Below are 25,396 nucleotides of genomic sequence, written 5' to 3'. Positions count from 1 at the left end.
TCATTTTTACTATTGGAAAAATTCACTGAAGTCGTCTGCCTCTAAGGTTTGATGTGATTAAATTGTACCCAAACCGGCAGCCTGGGAAATCTCACCTTGTCAGAGTCTGTAACCTTCAGACTATGTGCAATATTCTTTTTGCCACTGAGGCAGCACTGTCATTTCTTAGGTAGTAAGAGTGTGGGACTTTTGAGCCTTTTTTGTGCTGATTAGCATGTTCTCATCATAGTAGGTAACTTTCATCCTATCCTTAGGTGTTGGAACATTTTATTGTAAATGTGTGTAGAATTTTGTCAGATATTTTCAGATATCATATTTTTTTCTCTTTTTTTTTTAACATTCTGAGCTTTTATTTCCAATAATAGCTTTGTACATATTTGAGAGTGTTTTCATTACAATATTACTGTACGCTTTGGTCTGTGTAACAGGCATCTGGGTTTTACTTTATAGATTGTAGCCTTAATATTTTAGACACTTAAATTCTCTTCAAAACTACTAATTTTGATGGATCAGGCTTTAAAGGCTGGGCTCATAAGCAAAAAAAAAAAAAAAAAAAAACCTCTTTTCATGCACCGATTTTCAAACTTTGAGAAACCTTCTATTACTGAGCCATTCATCATATTCATCATATTTACATGGTGTTTTACATATTTTAATCTTTATATGATCTTACCTGTTGTTGTTCTTTAGTTATGGTTATAAGAATAAAAGCTGGAAAAGGGGTAGCAGTGAGGGTCCCAAGTGAGTGGGATCCCAAGGTAAGAGACCACATGGGAGAGCATAGCAGGTTCCATAGCAGGTGAGGATGACCGAGGTGGTAAGGGGGACAGAATAGCAAGCCAGGCAGATACTGCTTTAATGAGGAGTTTATTTAGAAAGGGGAGTGAGGGAGAAGGGAACAGAAGAGGAGAGAACAAAAGAGAGGGAAAGTGGGTAGGGATTTGACTTTTAAAGGGGTCCTTTACATCTGCTTGCAGACTAGTACTCATGGAACCCTAGGCTGACCAGAGTACTGCCTGAGTGCATTCTGTAAGGTACCAGGAGCAGGCCAGCATAATGCTTGAATCCTTACATTCCCACTCTTACTTATTATTAAAAAGGTGAGGAGTTAGGCGTGGCAGGTTAGGGAAAAAAGAAGTTGAGTTCTCAAGACTGCTTCCTGCTGACTTGGGGTGTTGGTCGTCTTTGGGGGATCTGAGAAAACTGGGGTGTTGTCATGTCCTTGTAGCTGGTTGTTACATTGCAGTCCTAACAGTATGGAACTCTGGTGTCTTTTTGAGGCCTGGAAGATGTTGGTGAGAGCAGAGGACAGGGTAAAGTTTAAAAAAAAAAAGTATTTTTTATCAGGTCCTGGCACTTGAGGGGAAAACTGTAAGATGAGGGAGGGGTTCCCAAGATGGGGGAAGGGAGTCCTACGCCCAGGGAAAGCATGGATATATGGCAACTCCTTCCTTCTACCTGTTCGCTGGTTGTAATTGTGCCCAAACTGACTTATTTTCTAGGGGATATCTAGGCTGGTTCTCTTGAGTGAAGTAAAAACTGGCCAATCATTGTTGGAATCATCAACCCAAGAATGCTGTCAAGGGCCAGGTGCCCAATAAGCAAGCATTATCCAAAGCTCATCAGTTCAAAAACGTTGCCTGGGCCATTTGAGGCTGAGGGGGACTCAGCAGTCTTAAGGCAGGAAGGCTGAAGTTAAAAGTGGCCAATCACTCTTGGAATTCTTTGTTAGCTCAAGAATGTGACCAAGGGCCAGGTGCCTGATAAGCAAGGATGGCAGAGAGTTTTTGGAAGCTCCTCAGCTCACCCACCTTTTTAATAAGAGGTGGGAATGTTGGAAACCAGCAGTCTGCTGACCCTGCCCCCTGATGATGGGCAGGACACGCATGGTCATGTCATCACTACAGTTTTCATTACGGGGTTGCGTAGGAGACTCAGTTCCCCTTTTAAAGCACCCCCTCTTTCTTTCTCTTACTCTCTCTCTCTCTCTCTGTCTCTCTCTTTCTTTCTCTCCTGCTTTTGGTTGGCACCAACCATCCCACTTTCTCTCCTCTCCACCAATAAACTCCAGGTGGGCATGCTGAGTCTTGTGTTTGTGTTTCATAGGCGATAGCTGCAGCAAAAGAACAACTGTTAATAGTTTGTTAAATATTTTGTATATCAGTGTTCATAAACACACAAAGCTATAGTTTTTTTTTTTTTGTCCTGGCATTACTTTGTCATAGTGGGGTTTAGGAAATAATTCCCTGATGAGAGTGTTTGCACAAGTTGACCCTAACCACTAGTGTCTTGTGGTGGAATCTTATTTATGATTAATTAAAGCTTGCCTGAGGATTCAGAAATCAAACTCAGCCACAAGCATTAGAAGCCAGGTATACATCTTTAATCCCAGTAGCTAGAAACCAGGAGGTGGTGGTACACATTTTTAATTCTAACACTCAGGCTTAAGAGATAGATGGAACTCTGTAAGTCTAAGGCCACCCACAATATTGATTCAGTCCTAAAGAGAAACAGCTCACACAAACATGATCTCAACATCAAGGATCATACACCTTTAATCCCAGCACTAGAAGAGTATATAGGATACCAGCAGGGTCTTTAGTAGTCGATAATGGGCATTCATTCTCTAGCTACATTGAAGATAGGAAGACAATGAAGCCTCAGGATTCTCCAGCCACACTCAGTAGAGGCAACAGTCTGAGGCTTGGTGAAGAGCTCCTGAGTCAGCCCTTTCAGTCTGAGTTAGAGTAAGAGCTCTTCACAAGTGGGTTTGCTTTTCTTATCTTCATCTTGAAGCCTAAACCACAGTATCTGTCTCTGGATCTTTTATTTTTCATGCACATGTCTAGTCTTTTTGACATTCCTTAATGCTTATGAACCCAACAACCCCACATCATCTCCTATCATACGGCTTGGCCAATATTTTTCTTTCTTTCTTTCTGAATTCAAATTTAACATTTGGAGATCTCCCCATCTCTGATAATTTTCCATATGCATGTGGTTTTTTTTTCTTTTTATTAACCTGTTTCTTATTCCATGATTCAGCTCACTAAAACTCTATTGAAATTAAAGATAAAATCATTCTTTCCTTCCTTGAAAATATGCTTGATGAAGATGAGACAGAATGATTGTAAAAGTGAGAAGGGATGCATAACCCCAAGGAACAGTGTCTTCATCACACAAAAGGACTGTGACACATTTGAACTCACAGAGACTAGCAGTATGCACATAGCCTATACAGGTTCAATCCAGATGGGGTATCAGTGTTGAAACATGGAAGGAGACATAAGCTCTCATACCTCCAACAATAAGGAATCTCCAATCAATATCCATTTTCAAAGGAAATTTTAGTTATCTCTAATGTAATCTTACTGAGTATATTAAACACACTTAAGGGAAGGGCTCAACCAGGAGTAGATGGGCAGCAAAAAACAAATTCAATAGTGGGTTTGATGATGCTTTGTCTCATACTGCTTTGCTAAAGCACTTTTTCTCATTGGATTTTTGTTTTCATATTATTACTGTAATTTTAAAAAGCACCATTCCAGAGAAAGAAGCCTTGTGACAACTCACGTTGAGGGGTTATGTATTGGGGGAAAGAAATGTGAAATGGGGGGAAAGGGAGGGGATAGACAGAACTCTTGGGATAGGAGCAGCAGGAGAGAAAATAGAGATGTGTGTGGGGAGACAGAGAGACAGGTAGAGAAGCAGAGAGATAAAGAAACAGGGAGGATGAGAGAGAAATGACAGGTGGGCAGGACCCTCTTAAAGTAGAACATGGTGAATGTGCAAAGTTGGTGCTCTTAGTGGCTGCAGCTGAGGAAATATCCTGTCAGAACTCCAAAGGCAGGCCAGTACAAATGCCTCAACACTACTAACAATTATGGTTTCCAATTTTGTGGTTTTAGGGTTCTTTTTTATTTTATTATTTGTTTTATATAACCAAGTCCATTTAAATGAAAACAAACATTTGTAGACAATATTTGGGTTGGGAATTTGGGCATCGTTCTTTCCAAACTACTTCCTGCTGGTAAGGGGCGCTATCATGGGGGATTCTAAGAAGATGCAGAAATCCTGGCTGTAGTCTGTAAGGCTGCTTTGTAAGATTTTTTGAATGTAGAATCATCTGGTACTCTGTTTCGGGTGGTCTGGCTTGATCAAACCACATTAGTCTGGAAGGAATCCACAACTTTTCATTTTCTGTGGAAATAAAAACAGAAATCCTTTTCCCCAGTAACTTTTCCTTGAACTTAAATTTTGGAGTCAAAGTATTTTTTTATTTAATTTATTATTTTACATGTCAATCCCAGTTCCCTCTCCCTCCCTCCCTTAGTCACTCCCTCCATCCCTCCTTATCTCCCTCCCTTTTACCCTCTCTGCCCTCTCATATGTACCTAACCACCCTCACCTCCCATTCCCCCACCCCAATTCCATATGAAGGGGGATGCCATCCAGTTGGGGTCATGTAGATCTGACAGGTCGTGTGAAGTAGGGACTAGGGCTTCTCTCTTGTCTCTAGGTTATCCCTCCAAGGAGGATGTGTTAGCAAGGTCCTTTTGTGCACCAGGGATACATCCTGGCTCCATTGTCTGAGGTCCCTTAGACTGCTCATTCCTTCTGGGTGAGACTCATATTCACCGAGGCCTGAGTCAGCTCTTCCTTGCTCAGGTAAGCTGTCTCTATGTGTTTCTGCAGCCTGGTCTTGCCCTCTCCATCTGCATCTGGGTTCTAGTTCAACTCAGTGTTTATGTATGGGTCTTTGCTCCTGTTTCCCACAGGCATTAGATGAAGGCTCCATGGATAAGTTAGTTGTTGATCTCACTCTCCGGGAAGGGCATTTAAGATAGCCTTTTCACAGAAGCTCAAATTGTTAGTTGGCAGCAGTCTTGTAGTTCTCTAGACCTTTCTTTGTGTTCATTTTTATCTTCAAACCAATATTGGCTCGCTCTTTGATATGCCCTCTCTCTCTCTCTCTCTCTCTCTCTCTCTCTCTCTCTCTCTCTCTCTCTCTTTCCTTTCTTCTATTCCTAACCAGGCTCAATCTTCCTGGTTGCACATGTTTTCCTTTCCTCCCCCTTGTTTTCTCCTACTTCTCTCTCCATTCACTGCCACCCCACTTCCCCTGTGCTCTGGGAGACTTGTCCCTTCCCGGTTCTGTGAGGGACTTTATATGACTCTCTTAGAATCCACCTTTTATCCTAGTTCCTCTGGTGGTGTGAATTATAGGCTGATGATCCTTTGCTCTAGGTCTAAAATCCATATATGAGTGAGGACATACTATGTTCCTCTTTTTGTAATTGGGTTACCTCATTCTGGATGATTTCCTCAAGTGCCATCCTCTTGCCTGCAAATTTCAAGATACCATTATTTTTTTCTTCAGAGTAGTATTCCATTGTGTAGATGTGCCACATCATCATTATCCATTCTTCAATTGAGGGGCATCTAGGTTGCTTCCAGGTTCTTGCTGTTACAAATAGTGCTGCTATGAACATAGTTAAACAGTTGTCTTTATTGCATGGATGTGGATCTTTTGGGTATATGCCTAAGAGGGGGATTGCCGGGTCCTGTGGTAAACTAATTTCCATTTTTCCTGAGTAACTGCCATACTGATCTCCAAAATGGCTGTATGAATTTGCACTCCCACCAGCAGTGGAGGAGTGTTCCATTTCTCCACATCCTCTCCAACATGAGTCATCATTGGTGTTTCTAATTTTAGGTTTCTTTTGTGTATGTGTTTCTTATGTTTTCCCTTATTTCTATTTTTCTTTAAAAATTGGGTAGTTTTTATTTGCTTGTTTGTATACAAAAAAGAGATTAAAATAGGTGTGGAGATGATTAGGTGGTTAGGATATGGGAGGAGTAAAGTTAGCAGAAATCATGAACAGATTATATTGTATGAGAATGTGTTAATAAAAACAGAAAGAAAATGAAGAACATTTCTTATGGTTTTTAAAGGTTATAGGATGAAAATTCATAAAGGTTTGAAAGTTTCAAGGAAAATATATTTACATTATACTATAAAATATAGTATATTTATAATATGTGTATAAGACATAGAAAGTATTTCCACCTTAAGAAGCTAGGAAACGCTGGCTGGTGGTGACACATGCCTTTAATCCCAGGACTCAGGTGGATCTCTGTGAGTTTGAGGCCAGCCTGGTGTACAGAGTAAGTGCCAGGATAGGCACCAACTACAAGTTCCATCCACTTGCCTGCGAATTTCAATGTTATTTTTTTTTCTGCAGAGTAGTATTCCATTGTATAACTGTGCCACATCTTCTTTATCCATTCTTCACTTGAAGGGCATCTAGGTTGCTTCCAGGTTCTTTCTCTTGCATATAATGCTGCTATGAACATACTTGAGCACATGTCTTTGTTGCATGGATGTGGATCCTTTGGGTATATGCCTGCTGAAACTGGAAAACCTTCCCCCAAGGACACCTCTTCCAACAAGGCATACATCTTATCTTTCAAAATAGTTCTATCAACTTGGGACCAAATATTCACATGTACAATTCTATGGGGACTATTCTCATTCAAATCATCACACTGTTCTTGCAGAGGAAATGAGTTTGGAGCTTAGTGTCTACACAGGGAAGTTAATGAACATCTGTAATTCCAGCTCCAAGGGGTCCTATCCTTCCCCCTGGTATATACAGGCACTGCACTCATATGCCTGTAACTATGAACAGAAGCATACACATACATTAAAAATATAACCCCATAGCAGAGGGAGGAGGAAGGATTATAGGAACCAGTAATTACATGGCCCGTATAATCAACTAAGAAGAGGTTAGAGGGGCTCACAGAGACTGAAATCACTATCAGGGAGACTTTATAGCTATGAGCTAGGTCATCTGCATTTATGGTATGGTTCTGAAGTTTGGTGTTCTTGAGGTAATACTAACAGTGAGAATGGAGACTCTCTCTGACTTCTTTGCCCACTCTTGGGACCTTTTTCTTGCTTCTGGGTTGCCTGTCCAGCCATATGAAGGTTTGTGAATAGTCTAATTATAACTTCTTATGCCAGGTTCTAGTGATATCCCTAGGAAGCCTACTTTTTTTTTTAATGAAAGGAAATGGAAGAGTACATCAGCAGGAGAGGGGAATTGGTAAGGAGGGACTTGGAGAAGAACAGTAAAAGACCTTCATCTTAACTGTAACCCTAAATACAAAACAAAGTGGAATTATGCCTAATGACATTGACTCAGAAAATGGAGTGAAAGGAGACAAGATTTTTGGCAAGCTTCTCTAATCTAAGCCCCACAGTTCTTAGGAAGGCAGTAACAGAGAAGACCTTGTTAGAAAGGAAAAGTGGGCTAAATGAACAACTCGGTGCTTATAAGTACTGAGTACTCTTCCAAAACACCTTGTTTCAATTCTCAGAAGCTACATGGTGTCTATCAACCATCTATAACTCCAGGTCTTAGGATCCTGTGTTCTCTTCCTACATCCTTGGTCATCTGACACACACATGATGTACACACATAAAAACATGCAAAACACCTATGGTGGTTTGAAAGAAAATGGCCCCAAAGAATCACCCTGTTGGAGAAAGTGTTGAGTGGGCTTTGAGGTCTCCTATGATTAAGCTATGCCCAGTGTTATAGTTCATTTCCTTTTGCCTGACTATCAAGATAAAGAACTTTTAGCTCCTTCTCTAGCACCATGTCTGCCTGCACACTACCATGTTTCACTCCATGATAATAATTGACTAAACCTAAAAACCGTAAGTGAGCACTAGTTAAATGTTTTCATTTATAAGAGTTGCTGTTGTGGTCATGGAGTCTCTTCCCATAGAAACTTTAATAAACACATACTCATTAAATTATTTTTTTTTAGTTTTTAAGAAGGAAAGGAGAGAGAGTGAGAGACAGAGAAAGAGAGAGAGCAGATAAAGTATAGAAGGGTAGGGTACAGTGAGTTTTTCATGATTCCAGCATAAACTTGATATCAAGAACATCCTACAGAGAGAATCAATGTTCAACCTGAGACATGAAGTTGATTCTGCTAAAATAAAATCACTAGCTAAATACTCACAAAATAATTCAAATGTCATGAATAAGTGATAGAATATATGGAACCAAAAGGAAAGATGGATGACTAAGACTGAATTATGTTTGCCAAAGAGAGGGAGGGGCACTACCACAGATTTCAGAGGGGAGCAACACTATCTCTGCTATGCAAATTCTTTTATGTATACAGATTTTCAAAATAGTCCATTCAGAATAAATCCTAAGTAAAAACATCTCATTTTGTTGTGGCAAAATTCTTGACCCCTCTCTCCTCTTCCCTCTTACTTCTTCCCTCCCTCCCTCCATTTCTCCCTATACTCTCTTAGAATACTGTAATGTTTTCTTATATAACTTTAACACACATATTCAAATAACTACTTCCTGGATATGTAAATCTTTCTAAACAGCAATACTACCAAATAACATTTTTCTATTACTTTGTTTTACCTAATTATATGTTTGTTAATGAAGCATGACTTTTTAAATTAGTAATTAAAATTTTACAAATATTTATGTGATGTTTTTAACTATTGACTTTTTGTTTTCCCCCAGCTTTTTGATTGTATTTTTTATCAATAGAAGTAGTCAAATATATCTATGTCTAACTTTTATACTGTTTTCTTCATATCTGAAATTGTAGCTAGTTTTTCTAAAATAAATAATGTTAACTCTGAAAATCACTGTTTTTTTTTTTTTTTTTTTTTTTTTTTTTTTTTTTTGGTAAAGCTTTTAGTACCACCCTTAGAAGTACTTTTCTGGAGCAGGATATCATGGACCCCAGTCTGACAGCTGGGGAACCAACAAAGGACCAAACAAGACCCCATGGACATGGGGGTCAGCAAGGAGGACTGGGCAGTCTATGGGGCCTCTGGCAGTGGAACCAGGATATAGCTCTAGTGCATGAGTGACTTCTGGAGCTAATTCCCTAGGGAGGGATACTCTCTCAGCCTAGATACACAGGGGAGGGCATAGGTCCTACCCCAAATGACATGACAGATGTCGATGACCCCTAATGGAAGGTCTCACCATCCCTGGGGAGTGGAAGGGGAATGGGGAGGGATGGTTTGGTGGGGGTACATGGGAAGATGGGAGGTAATATATATGAACTGCTTTAACTGGTTTCTGAGTGAAGAATAGTAACATGCCCATCATGTTAAAGGAATATCCTTACATCCCATTGCATTCAGCATTTTAAACTTGAGTTTAAACTCAAGGCTTAAAGGCCTTTTCAATTGTGTAAGGAATACTTTAATAGTCTTATCTATTGATTATTTATTTATGTATTTACTTTGGTTTTTTTTTTTGTTTTTGGTTTTTTTTTTTTTTTTTGTTTTGAGACAGGGTTTCTTTTTATAGCCTTGGTGGCTGTCCTGGCACTTGCTTTGTAGACAAGACTGGCCTCAAACTCAGAGATCTAACTGCCTCTGCCTTCAAAGTGCTGAAATCAAAGGCCATCTACTACCACAGCCCAGCCAAGACTCTACCATTTTTTTTATCCTAGATAAATATTTAATTAGGTTAGTGCCACCCTAGTATTGAGTTAGTTTTATTTTCTATGAACAAATGTCTCTTCTTGACAATTGTTACATAATATTGATTTAAAAAAATTTAAGTATGAATATTATGCTCTATTTAAAACCTTGACTGATGGGAGTTGTTTCTTTACTATCATTTTTGCATTAGAATATAAAGGCTTTACTCACTTAATGAAAAATTGAATTCATGTACTCATCTCTGGCACTCATAGTATATTTTATAAAATTTTATACTTTTGAAGAACTTGAAGAATTATTGTGTAAAATACCTGGCTTTCTTAAACTTTTTTGGAGGTTTGTGATTAACACTTTCATTTTTTGTTTTAAGTACACAAAATTTTATAGGCAGACTCAGCTATAGCAGACAAAAACTTCCCAGGAAGTTACTACTTATTCTGAATATTCAAAGATATTTACAAGGAATCTTTTAAGTGCATCTGTTATTTTGGAAGCTTCCTGTCTGAGTAATTGCTTCCTGTTCATCATGCTGGACCCATGGATTTATGTCTTCCTAGCTTTTCCTCATGAAGTCAGGGGTTCACCTTGAAAGGCACACAGTACATCATTAGAACATGTTTTGGATGTCTTTCTTTTCATCATTAATGTCTAATTGCAGTTATCATTTCTTTCCAACCTTTGTATAAATATTTCTTTTTAAAAATGTTTTATTTATTTATTGATTGATTCTTGCAATTTTTATGTGATTTGGTATTTTGCCATGGGTATTGGTTCCCCTGGAACTGGAATTACAGACAGTTAATGGCTGCCATGTGGGTCCTGGGAATTGAATCCAGGTCCTCTCAAAGAGCAGTCACTCATCTTAACCACTGAGTCATCTCTCCAGCCCCTGCATACTGATTTTTACTTAAAATATTTTTTATAGAATATTTTGTTCATGTTCTTTCCCTCCCAGGTCCTATTTTCCCTCTCATCTCTTGTGCTTTTGACTTAAATATTATACTCTTGTGTTAATCTTTTTATTTGTGTCCCTAAAAGTACCTTGCCAAGGTCAGGGAATTTCTTCTAGTACTGGGTTTTTGTTGTTGCTGTTGTTTTATTTTTCTATTTTATTATAGAGTGAAAATATAATTATATTATCACATTATTTCTCCCCTTTCTGTCCTTCTTTCCATCTCTCCCATATCTTTCCCATCTCTTCAAAGAGTGTTGTTACATATACATATAAATTAACAGGTATACAAATACATCCTGTTGTGTCCCTTTATATTGACTGAATATATGCTTCTAGGGCTGATCACTTGATTGGAGATAAACAATCAAAAGACTTATCCCAGGGAACGACTAATGAGGAGTTGTGAGGTTTCCCTTCTACACTGTGATATCAATGATTGTTAGAATTATTCAGGTTTTTGTTTGTTCAACTCTGTTGTTTATATTTAAAGGGTGTAGCATCCTTGTCATAGCTCCAAGGCAGCTGCTTCTTTATACCACCTGTACCTTGCTGTGTAGTTTATCACAACATTTTAAAGAAAAAAATTATGAAAAATTTTTTTGTTTCTTTATACAAAAAAGAATTGTTTGGTGACATTTCTGAAAATTAAACTTATGTGATTTTAAAAGCTATTATTATTAGTCACTGATTTTACTAGTTAAAGTAACTATATTTTCAGTCTTTATTGTATTTAATGATGTTTTCTCCATGAGAACTGGCTATGAAAGTTTACTGTTGTACTGCAATGATGAAGTGTTCTTTAAAAGAGAAGATATGTTTTATATATACATATATATGTTTGTGTGTATGTATGTATAATAGCTAACAGCTAGAAAGCAACAACAGACTGAATGATAAAAGATGGATTTTTCTGTTGCTGTTTTTGTACAACTCAGATAAAATTTATTCCTTCAAAAAGAAATATTAATTTAAGGCTACCTAGTCTTACAGAGTCAAAGAGTTGTGAGCTCTAGATCTTCAGGAAAGTGATGGAAAATATAGATGATTTAATAGATTTAAAAGAAAATAAACACAAACCACATTATTCTAAATGAGAGAGAGGTGGAGGGAAGATATGTCCACTATTGTTAAGCTATAAACTTTCACACAAATTATCTGTTTTACTGAATTTTATTATAATTCACACCACCAGGGAAACTAGGATACAAGGAGGATTCTAAGAGATTCATACAAGGTCCATCACAGGAGGAGAAAGGAACAAGATCATTTTAGCATATTGGGAGGGGAGCAGTGGGTGTTGAGGAAGTGAGAAGAAAGACAAGGGGAGGAGATTGAGTCAGGAAAAATAGATAAGAGAAAGAGAGAGAGAGAGATACCATAATAGAGGGAGCCATTATAGGTTTTAAGAGAAAACTGACTCTAGAAAAATGTACAGAGACCTACAAGGATGACCCCAACTAACAATCTGAGCAACAGTAGAAAGGCTATCCTAAATGTCCTTTCCTGATAATGAGATTGATAACTAACTTTTATGCCATCATATAGCCCTTATCTAGTAGCTGATAGAAACAGAATCAGACATCCACAGCTAAACAATGAGCAGAACCCCTGGAATCCAGTTGCAGCAAGGGAGGTGTGATGAGGAGTCAAGACCATGGTACAGAAATCCACAGAGATAGCTGACCTGAACAATGGGGAGCTCATGGACCCCCGGACTGATAGCTGGGAAACCAGCATTGGACAGACTCAGACCCCCTGAACAAGGGTCTCAGTTAGAAAGCCTGGGCAGTCTAATAGACCTCAGACAGTGGAACCAGGATGTATCCCTGGTACACAACAGGACTTTGGGAGCATATTCCCCATGCAGGGATACTCCCTTAGCCTAGAGACAGGAGAGAGAGCCTAGACATTACTCCAAATGACTTGACAAATTTTGATGATCCCTCCTGGAAGGCATCACCCTCCCTGTTGAGTGGGTGGGGAATGGGACAGGAGGAGGGTGGGGGGGGATGGGAGGGAGGAAGGGAGAGGGAACTGTGTTGGATATCTAAAACAAGAAAAACTAAGTTGTTTTCTGAGAAAGTATGTATCTTCCACTCTACTCTTTTCCTTTAGACCCAAAGGGGAACAATGTTTTCTGGTTCAGAAGAGAGGAGATTATTTATGTTGAGACACAGAGCAAACTTAACTTGAGATCCTGTGTATTTTTTTGAGAAGTTAACACTAGTTTGCATATACGAGACTAATAAAAATAAAGGCTAATTAGGTAAAATAAAAAGAGACTATAAAGAAATGTTAATAGAAATGGTAACTATAAATCTAGAAAACCAACACATTCAAATTTATCTCCAGAAAATGAATGAGAGAAGGAATTTACTAACAAAACTTGAAACAAATAAAAATAACAACTACAAAACACACATAACTAAAGGGCGTTTTTTGGCAGAAGAAATTTTAACATAAATGGAAATTTTGAATTGTCCAAATAAAACATCTTGTCTTCATATTTCCTCCATGTGAGAGAGGCACCTTTTATATTGTTCAGAGACTTGGGATCTATTCCGGTCATCTTCCCAGACAACAGGTAATAGTCTATTGACATCATCACAGTCAGTAGAAGTTATGTCTTCACTAATGAACTTATTACTCCCAGAAGGTGATTCTGGAATGTGGGTTACGGCTAACCTTTCTGTTGTTATAATGTTACAATAGCTTGAGGATTTTCGAATCTAATTTTTTGTGTTTGATGCACTTTGAGTACTGGAAACATACAGAAACTGCTTTACCTAGCTCACAGTTAGCTAATGGAATCTTTCCACAGTCCTGCCTAATTAATAGAAATATGAATCCTCATGACTTACACCCACTTTCATAGAACACTGATTAGTGGACCACTGTCTTCATAGAAACTCAAAACAGTATAGTGAGCTGCCATTCCAAATCTGTAGAAATATATCAAAACATGCTATTTTAAACTCTTTCTTTCATGTAGGTGTCTGATCAAATACAAGACCTAACTGGACATGTTTTCCTCTGTTTAAAGATGCAATAAGACTTTCATTAAAAGTTAAGCTGTCTGAATGGAGAGAGAAGTGGGGGAAAATGAGGGAGAGGAAAAGAAAACACTTGCGACCAGGAAGATTGAGCCCGGTTAGGAATAGAAGGCAGAAGAGAGAGAGAGAGAGAGAGAGAGAGAGAGAGAGAGAGAGAGAGAGAGAGAGAGAGAACATAAAAGAGTGAGCCAATATTGGTTTGAAGATAAAATTGAACACAAAGAAAGGTCTAGAGAAGTGCAAGACTGCTCCCAACTAACAATTTGAGCTTCTGTGGAAAAACTATCATAAATGCCCTTCCCGGAGAGTGAGATCAACAACTAACTTAACCATGGAGCCCTCAACTAATGCCTGTTGGAAACAGGAGCAAATACCCATACATAAACACTGACTCGAACTAGAACCCAGATGCAGATGGAGAGGACAAGACCAGGCAGCAGAAACACATAGAAACAGCTTACCAGAACAAGGAGGAGCTAATGGGCCACCAGACTGATAGCTAGGAAGCCAGCATGGGATTGATTCAGGTCCCCCTGAATATGGGTCTCAGCCAGAAGGACTGAGCAGTCTAAGGGACCTCAGACAGTAGAGCCAGGATGTATCCCTGGTGCACAAAAGGACCTGTGAATACATCCCCCATGGAGGGATAAGTGCCTTAATCTAGAGACAGGAGAGAAGCCCTAGTCCCTACTTCACATGGCCTGTGAGACCTACATGACCCCAACTGGATGGCATTCCCCTACATATGGAATTGGGGTGGGGGGATGGGAGGGGAGGGTCATTAGAGTGCATGTGAGAGGGCAGAGAGGGTAAAAGGGAGAGAAGAAGGGAGGGAAGAAGGGAGGGAGGAAGGTAAGGAAGGAGGAAGGAGGGAGGGAGAGGCAACTGGGATCAACATGTAAAATAATAAATTAAATTAAAAAAATGCTTTGACTCCAAAATTTAAATTCAAGGACAAGTTACTGGGGAAAAGGATTTCTATTTTTGTTTCCACAGAAAATGAAAATCTGTGGATCCCTTCCAGACTAATGTGGTTTGATCAAGCCAGACTGCCTGAAACAGAGTACAAGGTGATTCTACATTCAAAACAGCTGGACAAAGCAGCCTTACAGACTACAGCCAGGATTTCTGCATCTTCTTAGAATCCCCCATGACAGTACCCCTTACCAGCAGGAATTAGTTTGCAAAGAATGACGCCCAAATTCCCAAATATTGTCTATAAATTTTTATTTTCATTTAAATGGACTTGGTTATATAAAATTATATATATATATATATATATATATATATATATGTTAAGCTGTCACTTCAAGAATCATTTTACTTTGTCATGTGCCTTATAATATACATCAGAAGGAAATGTGAAATAAAATAAAGCATCATTGTTAGTTGGATAGTTAATTGATGTTTGAAGCAAAGGTCTCCTATGTAGCTTAGATTAGCATCAAATTTAGGATGCCCTGCTTCTGCTTCTAAAATGCTAGGATTTCAGGTATGTATCCCTGTGGTTGGCTAGAGTGTTTCATTTTGATTTTATTCCTATTTGGTTAGCATCTACACTTTTGACACAGAGTTTTCTCCTAGCAAACATCCCTTTAGATGATCTATGAACCTGTTACAGCTTTCATCAAGGGATAATAGCTTCTCAGAGTAAAAGTGATAAACTGGTATGAGTTGACAACTTTATCCTTTTAACATTGCCAATAATAGGTTCATTTATCACCAGAAAAACCTGCAGCATCTCAATTGTGTTCTGTGTTCCCATCATTGTATTTTCATGGAAGAATTCATTCAAGTTTGGGTACAGCAAGCAGTCAAAGCTGTGTTTTCTTAAATCAGAGAAAGAAGCCAATTTTGTCATGCTTGTATCACCCTCTGCCCTATGTGTAGTCTTTCAATTCAATTACAGTGATCACAGGGAACAACAACAATGGGATTTAAAGTTAGATCATTGAGTTTTCAAAGGAGGATGTAATAAAACAGCATACTTGAAAACCACTAAAAACATATAAATTTTATTCAATATTATCCCTTAATATGTCTCAACACCTTAATTCATATACAGCTCTCAGAATTATCAATATCCACTTAAAATTATGTGATCATTATTTGTTATGACTACCAATACTCAAACCTGTTTCAGTCAAGCTGACTTTAATGTGTTTGTTAATTGTCATCAGCAAATGTTATGCAAATGCTTTTAATCCCAGTACTCAGGAGGCAGAAGAAGGTAGATCTCTGTGAGTTTGAGGCCATTCAGGTCTATAAAGCAAGTTCCAGGGCAGCTAGATCTGCTAACAGAGAAATCCTGTGTCAAAAAATGTCCTCAAGTTACTGGATCTATGGCATGTATGTATACAGAAAATGGATATATCCTAGCTATTAACCACTATTTTTCTTATAAAACTAATATTAATGGCTGAATTCATTGAAAGACATTATAGTTCATGAGCCTCCAGCATATTCTTTTTTAGTTTCATTACCTTACTGAAAAACCAAAGAAAATATGTACCTGTGTGGAACTCGGGTAGTTTGTTTGGTAAATGTTGTTGTTTACTTTATTTGTTATCTTAACCAAATTTCATTTTGACTTCATATCTTCATTCAACAAAGAGTAACACAGAAGAATAGAGAGAGAGTGTGTGTGTGTAAGATACTACTTCAAGTGTTATCTACTCTGTTCCAAATTGCCTCTTTCATAAAGAATCTCTGGAGTAATATTCTATGATCCTTTTCCCCTTATCCTGAGGAAATGTGTGTGTTTTCTTCTATTGAGGACATAGTTTCTGTTCCATCTATAACAATTGCATAACACATCATGATGCTCTTCGCCTTACTATCCTGTGTGATTTGTTCTATTTCATGACATCATAGAAAGCATGGTAGAGTAAATATTATTTTAAAAATTAGACATGCATATCAAAGAATATAACACAATCTTTGTCAGTAAACCACATCTCAGAGAATGGCTCCATACCCATGAATCTCCAGTCAGCACATATTAACACATATGGTATGGTAGGTGTAGTAGAGGTAGATCTGGAAGAAGTTAAGGAGTGAATATGACCAAAACACACTGTGTAAAGTTTTCAAAAAAAATTAATGAAAACAATGATGTGAAATGAAATGTAGAATTTTTGAAATACTGAAAAAACAGTCTAGACACCTAGAACTCTGGTCTGTGTAATTATCTGAAAAATGAAACTAAAATAATTTTTCTTAAGAAAAAAAGGCAAAATGACAACAATAAAGAACTAAGAATATCCATTTTTTTGAGAACTGAATTTAAAAAAAATCTTTGCACAGAAGAAATAAAATACAGCATGTGTATTTGTATATAGACAAAGGAATAAATAGCTTTAAAGCTAATAAACATGCATATTCAAATGTTCCTGTACCCTGGTGTTAATTTACTTACAAGATAATTTTTAGAAAAACCATAGCATGTTTTGAATATTTTATAACTTGTTTGTTAACATTTATAGAAACACAACATTTGGAAGGAAGTAGCTGGAAGAATGCTATAATAAAACATTTTTATGTAAAGTTCCATATATTTTTGGAGATAGATAGTGAGTAATTAAGACTTTATAAGCCATAAGGTAGCTCTTTAAAGAGCCAGAAAAAGAGCAGAAGCTAATAAGGCATAGTGGATAAGAAAATTAATTCCTAAAAACTGCCTTAAATTAAAACAGTCAGAAAAAAAAGAATAAAGACAAAAGAAAGGCTAGAAATAGTGGATTTGAATATAACTTACTAATAATTTCCATGAGAAGCTACCTCCATGTAAGTTATCTTGCCTCAACTTGATGGGCCTGCTTTGTTGAACCACCCATGGGAGCCATTACTCTGTGGGAGATGTAGATGGGGGATGGGCTGGGGGGGAAGGCTAGGGAAGGAGAGGTGAGATGGAGAACTTTGAAATTTCAAAACAATAAACTTTTTTTTATGCATATAGAGTATTTTTTATTTAATTTTATATAACAAAGTCCAATTAAATGAAAACAAACATTTATACACAATATTTGGGAATTTGGGCGTCGTTCTTTCCAAACTACTTCCTGCTGGTAAGGGGCGCTGTCTTGGGGGATTCGAAGAAGATTCAGATATCCTAGCTGTAGTCTGTAGGGCTGTTTTGTCCAGCTGTTTGGAATGTAGGATCAGCTTGTACTCTGTTTCAGGCGGTCTGGTGTGATCAAACCACATTAGTCTGGAAGGAATCCACATCTTTTCATTTTCTGTGGAAACAAAAATAGAAATACTTTTCCCCAGTAACTTGTTCTTCAACTTAAATTTTGGAGTCAAAGCGTTTTTTTTTTTTTTTTTTTTTTTTTTTTTTTATTATTATTTTACATGTCGATCCCAGTTCTCTCTCCCTCCCTCCCTCCCTCCCCCCAAGCCCTCCCTCCCTCCTTCCCTCCCTTTTGCCCTCTCTACTCTCTCCCATGCACTCTAAACACCCTCCCCTCCCAACCCCCCACCACAATACAATATGTAGGGGAATGCCATCCAGTTGGGGTCATGTAGATCTGACAGGTCCTGTGAAGTAGGGACTAGGGCTTCTCTCCTATCTCTAGAATAAGGCAGTTATCCCTCCATGGGGGATATGTTTGCAAAGTCCTTTTGTGCACCAGGGATACATCCTGGCTCCACTGTCTGAGGTCTCTTAGACTGCTCAGACCTTCTGGCTGAGACCCATATTCAGGGGGGTCCGAGTCAGACCCCTGTTGGCTTCCCAGCTATCAGTCTAGTGGCCCTTAGCTCCTCCTTGTTCAGGTAAGCTGTCTCTATGTACTTCTACCGCATGGTCTTGTCCTCTCCATCTGCTTCTGGGTTCTAGTTTGACTCAGTGTTTATGTATGGGTGTTTGCTCCTGTTTTCAACAGGCATTAGTTGAGGACTCCATGGAGAAGTTAGTTGTTGATCTCACTCTCCGGGAAGGGCATTTATGATAGCCTTTCCACGGAAGCTGAGATTGTTAGTTGGGAGCAGTCTTGTAGTTCCCTCGACCTTTCTTTGTGTTCAACTTTATCTTCAAACCAATATTGGCTCCCTCTTTTATGTTCTCTCTCTCTGTCTCTGTCTCTCTCTCTCTTTCCTATTTTCCATTCCTAACCAGGCTCAATCCTCCTGGTCACACATGCCTTCCTCTCCTCCCTCTCATTTTCTCCTACTTCTCTCTCAAAACAATAAACTTAAAGTGAGAATAGTCAAAGAAAAAAGATTCTATTCTGAATATAGAGAGAGTCATCCCCAAAGGTAATGTAGAGAATACATGAGGAGATAAAGACATGGGGCACAGAAAAGACATAAACCCGAATAAATTCAATCCAACTACATCTCTGAGGCTCCCCGGGGGTTTGGGGGAAAGGGAAAACAGAATTTGTATAGGTTAAGTGGTTTTCAGTTTCTGGCTATTATGAATAATGCTGCTATGAACAAGGTTGAGCAGTGCTCTTGTGGTAGGATGTAGCATCCTTTGAGTATATTCCCAAAGTGTGATGGTTGAGTACTGAAGTAAATAAGTTCCCAATTTTCTGAGGATTTCCATAGTGGCTGTACTTGTCTGTATTCCCACCAGCAATGGAGGGATAGTGGCATGTGCCATTAATCCTAGCACTTCAGAAGTGGAGGCAGGAAAATCTCTGTGAGTTTGAGGCCAGCCTAGTCTACAGAGAGAGAGAGAGTTCCAGGGCAGGTAGCACTTCATAATGAGACCCAGATTAAAGGCAGGTGGCACATGTCTTTAATCCTAGAACACAGGAGGCAGAGGTACATGGATCTCTGAGTTCAAGGTTAGTTAGGTCTACAGAGTAAGTTCCAAGACAGCCAGTGCTCCACAGAGAAACCATATCTCATAAAAAAAAAATATGTTCTTGACTCATGTTCTTTGGCTTCAGTGCCTTTTCAGATCCTTAACAGAACACTCAATGGCTCCCTCACTCCATCATCTTTCATACTTACAAAATCAATGCCATGAACAAATTTCTTTAGCATAAAGCAGTTAAATAGTTCTAAAGCACTAGAAGTACATGTTATTATTTCAACATTGTTCAAGATTATGAATTTAAAGAATCTGTTTATAATGTAATTGAGAGTCTTTTTGGAATCTGCCATCTGTCTTTAGTGTTTCAAGAATTCTGTAAGACTATATTCTATAAATGCAAATATTATACTACCCTGCTTACTTTATCAGCATATGTATTGATGAAATATATTCAAATTAAAGTATTTAACATTTCCTTTGTTTGATACTTCTCTTCTCCCCACCTACAGAGGAAATTTTATACAATGTTTACAATTCAATGACTAAATCAGCAATATTAAATGTTTCATTTTTCTAACTGATTTGTTGGAATAGGTTGTTTAACTAAATTTAACAAATTTAGACGTTCATTGGTGGATCTTCTGTATGCTTCAACATTAAAAACATTAATATTACAGCAACCAAAAGGTGGATATAGAAAAGTACTTAGCTGAAAGCCCACCAAAGCTGTGCAGAAAATGTATTACAGTTCTGTTTCTCTTCTAGCTATTTATTGTAAGTACAGTCAGCACTCAGGCAAAAAAGACATTCTCCAAAACTCAAAATGTATGCTGGCACACTGTGTAGTTTAGTATCAACAGCCAAAATGTTAGCAGTTGTCAATGCTAATCTCGAATTACCATAGTACCAAAAATAATTATGTTTCAATTATTAATAGTATTGCAATCATTAGGATGGTGCTGAATAAAAGTAAAGTTTCTGCACAGACCTTTATGGAATTCATCCCCCCAAAAAAGAAGTGGTGAAGAATAGTTGCCTTCACTGAGTTCATCTCAATTAAATTTTGAGAGAATATGATAAATATTTGATAGTTCAATTTCCAATTATGGTGATGGTCCTAGTCTTGTATTTAAAAAATTCTTACCTATTGTGTGTTTTGTCCTTAAAATAGCTATATGTTTCAAAGTATTTCCATTTCAATTTTATGAAAAGTTTTTTGGGAGTATTGAAAATATATGTTTTTGTGTCATAGTAATATACAACAGGTTCTTGCTGTCTTCATCTTTGTATTTATTGGAGGGTGAACAATTAGGATTTTAAAATATCTGTTATTTTGAGTTATTTAATTATCAACAAGTTTATATGATATCAAATAAATTATATTAACATTCATTTCCTAGATTTTTTGAGATGCTCTTTACATAATAAAATCACACCTAGTATGCATTTATGCAGAATGTGACTTGTTATTCAAAATTACTTTGCAAATCTTATCTTTTTCTCTCTCATGTTTTTTGGACAACTTCATATGTGATTATAATGGATTGTAATCATACTTGCCTCCATTACCATTGTTTAGTCTCCAACATCTACATTGACCCACTTCTATCCAACTAGTCGTCCTACTTACTCCTATCTTTTGTTTCTGGAGGTCTTGTTTTCATAGCCCTTGATATTATGAGTTTCTAGCTACAATGTTTCATCATATTTAGTTTCAACTTCTAGAAGCTTCTAGAAAGAAGAATGAGATTTTGTATATAAATATAAATACTCAGAACTATAGCTCTGTAGTAGAGCTTAAAGTCAGGAATGGTGATGCCTCCTGAAGTTTTGGCTATACTGGGTCTTTTGTTTTTCCCATATAAAGTTGATTATTATCCTTTCAAGGTCAGTGAAGAATTGTGGTGGGATTTTAATGGGGATTGCATTGAATCTATAGATTGCTTTTGGCAAGATTGCCATTTTTTACTATGTTTATCCTACCTAACCAAGAGCATGGGAGATCTTTCCATTTTCTGGTATCTTCTTTAATTTCTTTCTTTAGAGCCACAAAGTTCTTATTATATAGGTCTTTTACTTGTTTGGTAAGCATTACACCAAGATACTTTATGTTGCTTGTGGCTATTGTAAAGGGTGATGTTTCTCTGATTTCTTTCTCTGAGAAAAGTAGGGCTACTGATTTTTTTGAGTTTATCTTGTATGCTGCTAGTTTGCTGAAGGTGTTTATCAGCTGTAGGAGTTCCCTGGTAGAGTTTATTGGGTCGCTTATGTAAACTATCATATCATATGCAAATAAAGACAGTTTGACTTCTTCCTTTCCAATTTGGATCCCCTTGATCTCCTTTTGTTGTCTTATAGCATTAGCTAGAACTTCTAGTACGATATTGAAGAGATATGGAGAGAGAGGGCAGCATTGTCTTGTTCCTGATTTTAGAGGAATTGGCTTAAGTTTCTCTCCATTCAGTTTGATGTTGGCAGTTGATTTGCTGTATATTGCTCTTATTATGTTTAGGTATGTTCCTGTTATCCCTGACCTCTCCAAGACGTTTATCATGAAAGGGTGTTGAATTTTGTCGAAGTCTTTTTCAGCATCTAGGGAGATAATCTGTTTGTTTATATGATGGATCACGTTGATAGATTTTCATATGTTAAACCATCCCTGCATTCCAGGGATGAAGCCTACTTGGTCATGGTGGAAGATTTCTTGAATTCGGTTTGCCAGTATTTTATTGAGTATTTTTGCATCGATGTTCATCAGGGATATTGGCCTGTAGTTTTCTTTCTTAGTTGTTTCTTTGTGAGGCTTGGGTACTAAAGTTATTGTGGCCTCATAAAAAGAGTTTGGACATAAACCTTCTGTTTCTATTTTGTGGAACAGTTTGAGGAGTAGTGGTATTAGTTCTTAATTGAATGTCTGGTAGAATTCTGCACTGAATCCATCTGGCCCTGGACTTTTTTTGGTTGGAAGGCTTTCGATGACTGCTTCTATTTCATTGCAGGTTATACTTCTATTTAAGTTGTATGTCTGTTCTTGGCAGGAGGTGTCAGAAAAGTTAGCACAGGGATAATTGCCTTGGGCTGGCCAAGCGTTCATAGCTACATCGCTTTTTGATCCTTCGATGTAGGCTCTTCCTATCATTGTGAAACAGAATTCACCAAGCGTTGGATTGTTCACCCACTAATAGGGAATGTGAGCTGGGTTTAGACTATCATGAGACAGGTTAGTTTTACCCTACTTATGATGTGTTATTGCCATGGTAATCCTGATCATGTTGGAGAGGATGTGGAGAAATGGAAACACTCCTCCACTGCTGGTGGGAGTGCAAACTCATAAAGCCATTTTGGAGATCAGTATGGCGGTTCCTCAGGAAAATGGGAATTAGTTTACCACAGGATGCGGCAATCCCCCTCTTAGGCATATACCCAAAGGATCCACATCCATTCAACAAAGACAACTTTTCAACTATATTCATAGCAGCACTATTTGTAATAGCAAGAACCTGGAAGCAACCTAGATGCCCCTCAATTGAAAAATGGATAATGAAGATGTGGCACATCTACGCAATGGAATACTACTCTGAAGAAAAAAATAATGGTATCTTGAAACTCACAGGCAAGTGGATGGCACTTGAAGAAACCATCCTGAATGAGGTAACCCAAACACAAAAAGAGGAACATAGTATGTTCTCACTCATATATGGATTTTAGACCTAGATCAAAGGATCACCAGCCTATAATTCATACCACCAGAGGAACTAGGATAAAAGGTGGATTCTAAGAGAGTCATATAAAGTCCCTCACAGAACCGGGAAGGGACAAGTCCCCCAGAGCACATGGGAAGGGGGGGGCAGCGAAAGGTGAGAGAAGTAGGAGAAAACAAGGGGGAGGAAAGGAAAACATGTACGACCAGGAAGATTGAGCCTAGTTATGACTAGAAGACAGGAAAGAGAGAGAGAGAGAGAGAGAGAGAGAGAGAGAGAGAGAGAGAACATAAAAGAGGGAGCCAATATCAGTTTGAAGATAAAAATGAACACAAATAAAGGTCTAGAGAACTACAAGACTGCTCCCAACTCACAATTTGAGCTTCCCTGGAAAGGCTACCATAAATGCCCTTCCTGGAGAGTGAGATCAACAACTAACTTAACCATGGAGCCCTCAACTAATGCCTGTTGGAAACAGGAGCAAAGATCCATACATAAACACTGACTGGAACTAGAACCCAGATGCAGATGGAGAGGACAAGACCAGGCTGCAGAAACACATCGAAACAGCTTACCTGAACAAGGAGGAGCTAATGGGCCACCAGACTGATAGCTTGGAAGCCAGCATGGGACTGACTCAGGTCCCCCTGAATATGGGTCTCAGCCAGAAGGACTGAGCAGTCTAAGGGACCTCAGACAGTGAGAGGACAGAGAGGGTAAAAGGAAGGGAAGAAGGGATGGAGGAAGGTAAGGAGGGAGGAGGCAATATATCAGCAGTAGGTTACCCTCTAGCCTATAATCTTCCTAGCCACAACTTTTGACTAGGGTTACAGTACCAGTACCATAACATATTTCTTTGCTTGGAATAGCCCTCAATTTTACTCACTGTGCAGTTGGTTTCTCACAAAAGAGTCATTCTCCTGTTGGAGAGCAAACTTTATTTGGCATGTAAGTAATGAAGTTTGAATAGTCCACACATTGTAAGGCCACAGACAACTTTTTCTCCACTAGTTTCTTCCTATCCTCCAAGAAGAAAATTCTATATAAGTTCTAGTTTGATTTTTCTATATATCATGTCTAAATAAGGTCGTGTCTTCATCAATAATATCTTACATTTAGTTTGTTATAAGTCTGTATAAATTATTAGTAAAATCTTCATGTATGTATGTATCTATAAATTTATTCATTTCTCATAGATTTTCCAATTTTGTGCTATTCATATTTCTTACGTATAACTGTATGATTTCTGAATAACACTGGTATTTTCAGGGATGTCTCTTTTCATCTCTATTCATATTAATTTTGTTCTTCTCTATCTTGATGATTTGTCAATTTTTAAAATGTATAGATAACAATCTGTTTCATTGATTATTTTTGTTGTTTTGTTGACTTCTATTTCACCGATTCCACTTTGATGTTATTTGTTCCCAGTACTACTTTTATGTTGGGTTTGTTCTTTTTTTTACAAGTTCTTAAAGATACATCATTAATTATTTATTTGTGATCTGATTTTGTAGTGTAGGTGCATCCCTCTAACGTTACCTTCATTGTATCTCATAGATTTAGGATATGTTTATTTGTTTTCAATTTCTCCCATATTACTTTTATTTTTTTCTAGTATTTTCTATTTGGTGTTTTGCATTTCTCCTGTAACTGGATGGGCATCTCTCACCCTGCATTTGGAGCATTCTTCATGATTCACTTGAAAATATTATCTATTTCAAAACAAAGTTAATATCTATACCATAATTTTCTTTTTACCTTTAAAAATATTGGTTGTAATCATTAACCATTTATAACCAACCTCATTTAAATGAAAACAAACATTTATAAACACTATTTGGGAATTTGGGTGTCATTCTTTCCAAACTACTTCCTGCTAGTAAGGGGCGCTGTCATAGGGATCCTAAGAAGCAGAAATCCTGGCTGCAGTCTGCAAGGCTGCCTTGTTCAAGCTGTTTTGAATGTAGGATCACCTGGTACTCTGTTTCAGGTGGTCTGACTTGATCAAACCACATTAGTCTGGAAGGAATCCATAGCTTTTCATGTTCTGTGGAAACAAAAATAGAAATCCTTTTCCCCAGTAACTTGCCCTTAGACTTAAATTTTGAAGTCAAAGCATTTTTAAAATATATAAATTGAAACAATCAAGCAGTATTTCCTTTAACAGTTGTTTCCTCAGCTAACAATATAAAGATAACAGAAGAACAGCATATAGTATCCACATTCTTTTTGTGCTTCCCATCTTTATGTGGCCTTTTTATTACTGTTTTTTCTACTTCTATTTTTTTTTTTTTTTTTTTTTTTTTTTTTTTTTGAGACAGGGTTTCTCTGTGTAACTCTTATCTGTACTGGAATTTACTCTACATACTAGATTTACTTGGAAATCACAGAGATCTGCTTGCCTTTGTC

The sequence above is a fragment of the Phodopus roborovskii genome, unplaced genomic scaffold (assembly GCF_943737965.1).
Source record: "Phodopus roborovskii unplaced genomic scaffold, PHOROB, whole genome shotgun sequence".
Lineage (NCBI taxonomy): Eukaryota > Metazoa > Chordata > Mammalia > Rodentia > Cricetidae > Phodopus > Phodopus roborovskii.
The sequence above is the reverse complement of the archived record's forward strand: the minus strand, read 5'-3'. Positions refer to the sequence as shown.